At 41.5% G+C, this 9,091-nt stretch overlaps 2 protein-coding genes across 3 annotated transcripts in view; one reads left to right on the top strand and one right to left on the bottom strand.

Moving 5' to 3' along the window:
• Positions 1-8,287, bottom strand: part of VMP1 (vacuole membrane protein 1) — a 135,356-nt gene extending 127,069 nt beyond the window's left edge. For both annotated transcript variants that reach the window (XM_008070835.2, XM_021718950.1), the window contains exon 1: positions 7,944-8,287. The gene's annotated coding sequence lies outside the window, so the exon portion shown is untranslated. The remainder of the gene's footprint in view (positions 1-7,943) is intronic.
• Positions 8,100-9,091, top strand: part of PTRH2 (peptidyl-tRNA hydrolase 2) — an 11,548-nt gene continuing 10,556 nt past the window's right edge. Inside the window, exon 1 of the mRNA XM_008070837.2 lies at positions 8,100-8,324. The gene's annotated coding sequence lies outside the window, so the exon portion shown is untranslated. The remainder of the gene's footprint in view (positions 8,325-9,091) is intronic.

Raw genomic sequence — 9,091 nt, 5'->3', positions numbered from 1 at the left:
AAAAAAAAAATCAGCCGGGCGGGGTAGCGCACGCCTGTAATTCCGGCTACTCGGAAGGCTGAGGCGGAAGGATTGCCGGAGCCCAGCAGGTCGAGGCTGCGGTGGCCGGGAGCAGCCACTGCACTCCAGTCTGGGTGACAGAGTAAGACTCCAACTCAAAAAAAAAAAAGAGGTAGGGCCTTTAAAAAGTGATTAGTCCATAAGAGCTCCTCCCCTGTGAGAGGGATTAGGTATCCTTATAAAGGGGCTTGTCTGAGGGAATTCACCATTTTTTGCTCTTCTGCCTTGTATGGACAAGGTGTTCCTCACCTGGAGAGAACACAACATTCAAGGCACCATCTTGGAAGCACATAGCAGCGTTCACCAGATACTCAGTGTCTTGGACTCCCCAGCCTCCTAAACAGGAGAAATAAATTTCTCTTCTTTATAAATTACCGAATCTGTGATATTTTGTTATAGCAGCATAAAATAGTATTAAGACAGAAAGAAATTGGTACCAGAAGTAGGACGCTGCTATAAGAAACACCTAAAAAACGTAGAAGCAGCTTTGGAACTGGGTAATGTACAGAAGCTAAAACAGTTTTGAAGTGAATTCTCAAAAAAGCCTACAGTGTCATGGACAGAGTATTAAAGGTGACTCTAGTGAGGGCTCAGAAGAAAAGAAGAGCTATTGGAAAAGCCTCAGACTTCTTGGAGATTACTTAAGTGGTCATGAACAGAATGTTGGTAGAAATATGGTCCCAAAGGCCATTCTGATGAGGTCTCAGATGGAAATGAGGAACAAGGTATTGGAAACTAGATGAAAGGTCATCCTTGTTATAAAGTGGCAAGAACTCAGCTGACTTGTGCTCATAATCCTGGACTTTATGGAAGGCAAAATTTAAGAGTGATGAATTAGGAATATTTGGCAAAAGAAATCTCTATGAAGCAAAGCATTCAAGGTGTTGCATGACTTCTCGTCAATGCTTGTAGTAAAGTGTGAGAGAGGAAAAATGATTTATAGATGAAGTTATATATTTAATTTATAAATTACATATATATAGATGGAAGTAAATTATAAATGACTTATAAATGGAGTTAGTAATGAAAGGCCACCAGTATATACAAATTTGGACATTTCTCAGCCTGGAAAAGTAAAGTATGTTTAGGAAAAAAACCAAAAGTGTGACCAAGCAACCTTTTGATAAAAAGATTAGTATGGCTAGAAGGAAGTCAGGTGCTTCCATCAAGACATGGAAGCACAATCCCAAAAGCATTTCAGAGATCTTCAAGACTGCCCCTCCCACCAATGGCTACAGTACCAGAACCTAGAGAGCAGAATGGTTTAATGAGAGAGGGCCAGGACACAATAGCAAAAGTTATAAAATCAAACGTTCACTGTCAGGAAAACAGATAAATAGAACCCCATCTTATAAAAATCCAGGCATAAATTATTATTTACTAAAGACTGAAGAAAAAAATTTCTGCCCCATAGAAGCCAGACTGTAATCTATAAAACAGATAATAGATGTTGAAAATTTATAAGGTGCAAAGTGCATTTCTCTCTCTGAGTTTTCTGTCTCTGGTGCTTGAATTGGGACGTTGGATATTCTCTTGACTATAGGTCTTTTGCGAGTTGGAGACCTGAGAGCTTCTATAAGGATCTAGATTCACCAATCGAGGAAGAAATTGTTAGCCAAATCATGTCCTCATCTAGACCTCACAGCAGCCTTTGACAAAGCTATTTCTTTTTCTTCCTTTTTTTTGAGTCAGGGTCTCACCCTCACCCAGGCTGGAGTGCAGTGGCACGCTCATGGCTTACCACAGCTTCAGGTAATCCTTCTACTTCAGCATCCTGAATAGCTGGGACTATAGGCACGTGCTACCATAACTAGCTTATTTTTTGATTTTTGTAGCAACATGTCTTGCTATGTTGCCCAGGCTGGTCTCAAACTCCTGGGCTCAAGCAATCCTCCCACCTCAGCATCCTAAAGCACTGGGGTTACAGGTGTGACCTACCACACCCAGCCCAAAGCTATTTCTTAAAAGAATTCTGAATAGGTTAAAACTTTCATGTGCTTTAAAATAATAAAGACTTGATATATATATTTGAAAAAAGTGACCTTGCTCCCCTCTGTCCCTTATCTACTTAGTACTCTCCTTGCTTGATGTTACCACTTAAGTGTTATTCGTTTTGTGTATCTGACCTTTCTTTTTTCAAACACTCCTGCCATTATGGTTTGAACATGTGTCCACTCCAAAACTCACATTGAAATTTACCCCCAGTATGATAGTATTGAGAGGTGGGACAAGGTCATGGGTTATGAGGGCTCTGTCCTTATTAATAAATTAATCCATTTGTGGATTAATGGGTTATTATGAGAGCAGAGCTGGTGGCTTTATAAGCAGAGGAAAAGAGAACTGTGCTAGTAATTAGTTCCCTCACCATGCTGAGCATGGTGTTCTGTTAAAAGCAAAGGGAAAAAAGACAACTTCTTAGTCCCCTTTGCGAGATCTTTCTTTTTTACTTGACCTTGGCCCTGTCCTTTCTCCTGTCTCCCCAAGTGACTTATCTGATTCCATGGTTCAAAATACTATCCTGCTGAGTGCAGTGGCTCACGCCTATAATCCCAGCACTTTGGGAGGTCGAGGTGAGAGGATTGCCCGAGACCGTGGGTTCGAGACCAGCCTGGGCAACTTGGCGAGACCTCATCTCTACAATAAATCAAAAAATTAGCCAGGCATGGTGGCGGGTGCCCATAGTTCCAGCTACTTGGAAGGCTGAGATAGAAGGATAGCCTAAACCCAGCAGGTCGAGGCTGCGGTGGCAGGGAGTATGCCACTGCCCTCCAGCCTGGGTGACAGAATGAGATTACAACTCAAAAAAAAAAAAAAAAAAAAAAATACTATCCTAGGCTAGGCAGGTGGCTCTCAGCTCTTATCCCAGCTCTTTGGAAAGCCAAGGCAATAGGATCATTTAAGGCTGGGAGTTCAAAACTAGCCTGGGCAACATAGTGAGATTCCATCTCTTAAAAAACCAAAAATTAGCCGGGTGCAATGGCTCACACCTGTAATCCCAGCACTTTGGGAGGCGGTGGCAAGAGGACTGCCTGAGCCCAGGGGTTCGAGACCAGCCTGGGCAACTTGGTGACATCTCGTCTCTACAATAAATCAAAAAATTATCCAGGCATGGTGGCACATGCCTGTAATTCCAGTTACTTGGAAGGCTGAGGCAGAAGGATAGGCTGAGCCCAGCAGGTCGAAGCTACAGTAGTACTGAGCGTGCCACTGCACTCTAGCCTGGGTAACAGAGTAAGACTCTGATCCCCCCACAAAGTACTTTTCCAAGAAAGTGCTAGAAGACATCATTAAATATCAAAGAACAGTTAGTTTCAATTCCCAAATTCTGTGTTATAGTTTAAAGATAATGTAATGTGTTTATAATACAAAAAAGTTAACAGAATGGCCTACAAGAATGCCTCATTTGGTCAAGAATCTCACATGTGTTGTAAAATATTCATGAAACGAAATGTATATTCTTATATTTATTTACTGAAACTTCATTAGTAATGAGCCCACAATAATTAAATAAGCAGTAGCATAAAGATATGCTTTCAAAGGAAGTTTAGGAAAGAATTCTTAGAAACAGCTCAGGGGCCACATGATGATGATAATCACAATCATGGTTAACTATATGCTAGGAACTGTTCTAGAAGTTTTACTTACATCTAATAGTTTAATCCTAACAATAAAGGCACTGACTTTAATGGTCTAGGAGGAACCAGATAACAAGAGGTTAAGTAACTAATCCAAGGGTCACATAGTAGTAGAGATGGAATATGACCCAATGCGGTCTACCTTTATAACCCTGATTCTAAACATTTCCTGCCTAGTCCTTCCAGATAATCTATAAAAATGGAAGTTATCAGCCGGGCTTGGTGGTTCAGCCTGTAATCCCGCGCCTTTGGGAGGCTGAGGTGAGTGGATTGCCTGAGCCCGCGGGTTCAAGACCTGCCTGGGCAACTTGACCAGACCTCATCTCTACAATAAATCAAAAAATCAGCCGGACATGGTAGCGCATGCCTGTAATTCTGGCTACTCGGAAGGTTGAGGTGGAAGGATCGCCTGAACCCAACAGGTTGAGGCCGCGGTGGCCAGGAGCAGCCACTACACTCCAGTCTGGGTGACAGAGTGAGGCTCCAACTCAAAAAAAAAAAAAAAAAAAAAGGAAGTTATCATTAAAGAACCCAGGGACGAAAGAAACATCACTACAAACTGTGGGAAAGATTAAATATTTTGGGAATACTAACAAACTCTTTGGCAATTATAGGTAGATTGATATGGCTGGGATATGATTACTCAGTGGATTGTCCTTGCTTAATTTAAATATGCCTTAAACTCGATCACCTTTTATTTGACATAGACAAGTATCCACCATTCAAATTTCCTTGATTCTGCAAATCTAGGAGCATAATATTTAAAAATGAGATTTATATAAGGGTTTACATAACACATAACTTCAGTTCAGCAAACTCTATCCAAAGTTGCTTTTCCAGACAAAATAAGGAGTTCTTGAGGCAATATGCTCTTAAAAGTTTACTTCCAAAAATATTTGCTGGGGTGGGCTCAGGCCTAAATAATACCAGCACTTTTGGAGGCCCAAGTGGGAGGACTGATTGAGTCTAGGAGTTTGAGACAAGCCTAGGCAAAATAGTGAGACTTTGTCTCCACAAAAAAATCAAAAAATTAGCCGGACATGGGGCATGTGCCTATGTAGTCCCAGCAATTCAAGAAGTCGAGGCTGCAGTGAGCCATAAGTGTGTTACTGCACTCCAGACTGGGTGACAGAGTGAGAGCCTGACTCAAAAAAAAAAAAAAGCACGGCTTTGTGAGAGCAGATTAACAAAACCACAACAAAATTTATCACTTCAATTAAGCCTATCTGTCAGGATTCTTTAATCTGGAGTTCATTTCCATACCAATAAGGGAGATACAAAGGGCACTTGGGAAAAAACAGGAATGATAGTAGCACCTAGCACTATCACCTCCAAGAAAGGAGAGGGGCTAAACAGGTTCCGAAAAACCAATGGAACCAAAGAGAGTGCTCAGAAAGACAAAGAATTAACTTTAACTCTTCTACAGTGTCTACTGGATGAAATAAGTAGAGAAACGACTCTGTATATGATAGTGATTAGCATAACAATATTAAATTTACAAACAATTTGGGGAAATTTTTTTTAGCAGGAGCAAAGAAATTAATACAGCTCCTTCATACTCTTTAGCAATAACATTCCCTTAGTAGAGACATGTGTTACAAGGATCCTCTGTCATTTCCACCTGTCAGAAAGAAGACACCTCAATACCTGATACTAATGAAGCATGAACTCAGAATAACTATTCTGACGAATGTAACTACTTTTCTTTCGTTCATCTATCTCATTGCAAATCTTGCCAAGTTCAGTTTTGTTATTCTACAATTTATAAGACTAAATCAGATAAAAAAGAAAAAAGTTTGTTAAAAAATGTGTGTATTTAAATGTTATGTGTGGATAGACAGATAGATAGAGCCCTTTAGTACACAAGAGTAAACCAGGAAATATTACCAAACTATATCAAGATGCCTGGAGACAACCCTAGCAGAAGAGAAAGAACATCTGAGACTTCAGTTGCAGTTCAGGTTCTGGCACTACTTAAGCCAGATGACCTCAGGCAAGCCATTGACCAATTACCGATAGTTTCTGGGCCTTAATTTTCTCCTCTTTTGAATTTAAAGAATCTAACTATATGTTCACAGAATTTTCTTCTAACTCTAAATATTACTTAAAGTAGGTTTCAGTAAAATAATGTTTCTTTCTGAATATAAGTAAGACAGGGCTACTTCTAACCTTTAGTTAACTATATGTTAAGCATCAAAAACTTAAGCTTTTTTATGGTGACCAAAAAGGATCATCAGATTTAAAATTCCAAAGGCAAAACTATGCTCATTTTCCAGGCACCTACTTATTAACCAAGGTGACTAATTCAGTGGATCACATATCAAACTATTCTTGGCTAGCTTTATTGTCTTCAAAAGTAGGACAAAGATCATCTCACAAATGTGATAATATTTTCAGAAAATGACGCAAAGTAACAGTATTATGCATTGACACATCTACAGCTCTCAGTAAAATGACACCATATTTTCATTTATATAGTGATTCCCCACACTTACTATCTAACTTAATCTTTGTGATAATCCTATGAAATAAACTGAACAGTACTTTTATCAACATAATCCAGACCAACTTAATGTTATATAACCTGTCAGTCATTAGTCAATAAATGTTGGAGCCCAGACTTCAATCCAGGTCTTCTGATTTAAAGGTGAATAATCTCCAAAATCCTAACAAGTGGTGATTCAAGTCAAAGGCAAGAAGTTGAAAAAGTGAGAAAAACTGGATAATCAGTCCCTGGAAAACTCAATTAAACATAAAGACTATGAGATCAGCTTTGACGGTTATACAGTCAATAAGAAAATGTTAAACTAGTGATATATACATCACAATTTCATATCTTGAAAATCTTGTCACCAGGTTTTAAAGACAAGTGTGAAAAATTTCTAACTCAAAACTAAGAGCAGTATGTAAATTAAATAATAAATGATTAAACTAGCCATAGGTAAGCTGCTAAAAGGCATCAAACCACTTATTGAAGTATTTCAGAAACCTGATTATACGCATATTTTCTTCTAGAATGTGACTCTCAGAAATTAAACTGTATTAATCAATTGTAGTCAATTAGGATATGTCCCTCAAAGAAAAAAAAAATCCTTCAGTGCTTTAAAATAATATAGGCAAAGAGGTAAAATATGAACTATTTCTACTTGAGCATCACATATCTACACAAATCAGTCACATTTGTGTACCACCATCCTTCTTCTACAATAAAAACATAAGCTAGAATGCATAAAATGATACCTAGTAAGTAATAGTTTCTTCCTTTCATGGTCTATTCAAGAGTACAGAACAACTAAAACCAGAGACAAAACAATTGGAATATTTTCGCTATCATTACAACGTAGAAACACTTGTACAAGTTCCTCAAATGATCAATGCAATCTGTCTACAAAATCTCTGACAGACCCCAAAGAAAAATGGAAAAATATTAAAGTAAGGATAAGGAGCGATGTTCCCAAAATACGTAAACAGTGCCAGCCTACATATTATTAGATTTTGCATGGAGTTGCAAGAAAAAAAAAATGACTGTGTAATATCTACTGGAGGTCAAAAGTAAAAGCAGTGTGACACAGGGCCACATTACAGCTTCTTGGAATTTCAGAGATTAAGTCAATCTTCATGTTTTACTGAAATACCGCCACATAATGAAATACAGGGCTCGGGGGTCAGGGATTTGGAAAGGCAGAGAAGTCTACCCCACGAAAGCAGTGAGAGACTGGAGAAGGTCCTCTCTGCAAGGGCTCTACGGGGCGAAGGCCCATTCCCTCGGCTGCCCTGTACCACCAGCGATTCAGATGACACTTGCACGCCAGAATTTCGTTTATGAGCGGACACATTTAGCATCATGCGCTAGAGATTGAGGAGAGCAGGAACCAAACTGACAGACCCTGAGCAAGCTGGGTCATCAGCAGGGAAGACCTTCTCCACTTGTTCCAAGGTCCTGGACACCCCAGGACGAACGGGTTCTCTAGGAAAGCCTAGTATCGCTTCTAAGTCCGTGGGGAGAACAAACGGTCGGGAATCAGGTGTCTGGGTTCAATGGCCCGGTGATCAACCATGAGGAGATGTCCCAAATAACCTGGCTAACGCCAGGCTGAAACATCCGAAGTCAGCAGCGCCCTAGAACACTGCTGGAAGTCGAAATCACGGTGCCCCAGATCTGCACTAAAGGGGAGAGCAGCGAAAGAAGCCAAGTCCTGAGGTCAGTCACAGGTTTCCGTCCCCAGTTCCCCGCGTTAGTTTACCTACCCGCTCCGAACCCGGCTTCTCCGGATCTCAGGATCCTGGAAGCCGCTTCTGAACGACGCTCACACCCGCCGCTGGGCTCCGGCCAACCGGAACTCGCCTACATCACTTCCGGTCCAGTGACCCTCCTCTTCCCGGAGACCGCCTCCAGAGGGAAAAACGTTCCCCGCTCCTTTCGGCAACCTCAGTTAATCCTCGCGGGATTTCAATTCGGCTCCTGGTTCCGGCCCTGTGAGCGTGGTAAGAGGAATGACTGCTTGCCTTGTGGTTCTTGAACCGGAACTTGTTGCCCAGGAACCCCGGAAGAGGTACCTCGCGCCATAGACGCGTGTTCGCCGCCCAGAAGTGAAGAACAGAAGGCGCGAGTGAGAGGAGGTACTTTAGGTAGGTTGGCTCCTCACAGGGCGAGGGAGAGGGAGAGGGAGAGGGAGACGGACAGCGGTAGCCACTCTCTCTCCGGTTGGAACGTTTCTTCTCACCTCATTCAAAAACCGCCCTCATTTTCTTTATAAACTGTTCTCCGTCCAGTGGCCATGGAGCCGTCTCTTCCTGTTCTGTGAGCTGTGCTTTGGGAGAAGGGAGCAAGCTTCTCTAGCCGGGTAGGGGACGGAGGGGACACCCAGAATTTCTAGTTCCTAGGAAAGCCTCCATTCAGCCTGCGTCGATGCTCTGTCTCCGAAATGGAGAAAATAACGAGCAGGCTTCACACTCTCTTTGCTAAGCATTTATTTAGTACTCACAGCGTTTCAAGCTTTTGAGCCATGCATGGGAAATAAAAAGGTTTCTAAGAATGTAGTCGAAAGTTTTTTTCCTCGTATCACACGGAGATATTGCCTAGAGAGATGTTTAGGCCTTGACGATGTACCAGACGCTGGGATATATGCCGTACGGTAGTTAGGTACCATCATTACCGAGGCTCCGAAGAGGAAACGATTAAACCTGCTGTGGATGGTAAAGTCTTCACAGACAGTGCCATTCGAACTGGGCCTTTGCGGGTGAATAGGATGTTTTTGATTGTGTTTGTTTTAAATGGAGAAGACTGGAAAAGAGGTGAGTGGATTGCCGGAGCCTGCGGGTTCGAGACCAGCCTGGGCAACTTGGCAAGACCTCGTCTCTACAATAAATCAAAAAAAATTAGCCGGGCGTGGTAG

The sequence above is a fragment of the Carlito syrichta genome, unplaced genomic scaffold, assembly GCF_000164805.1.
Source record: "Carlito syrichta isolate Samal-C Ts95f unplaced genomic scaffold, Tarsius_syrichta-2.0.1 Scaffold314028, whole genome shotgun sequence".
Lineage (NCBI taxonomy): Eukaryota > Metazoa > Chordata > Mammalia > Primates > Tarsiidae > Carlito > Carlito syrichta.
Note: the sequence above shows the minus strand (reverse complement) of the source record. Positions and strands in the feature narration are given on the sequence as shown.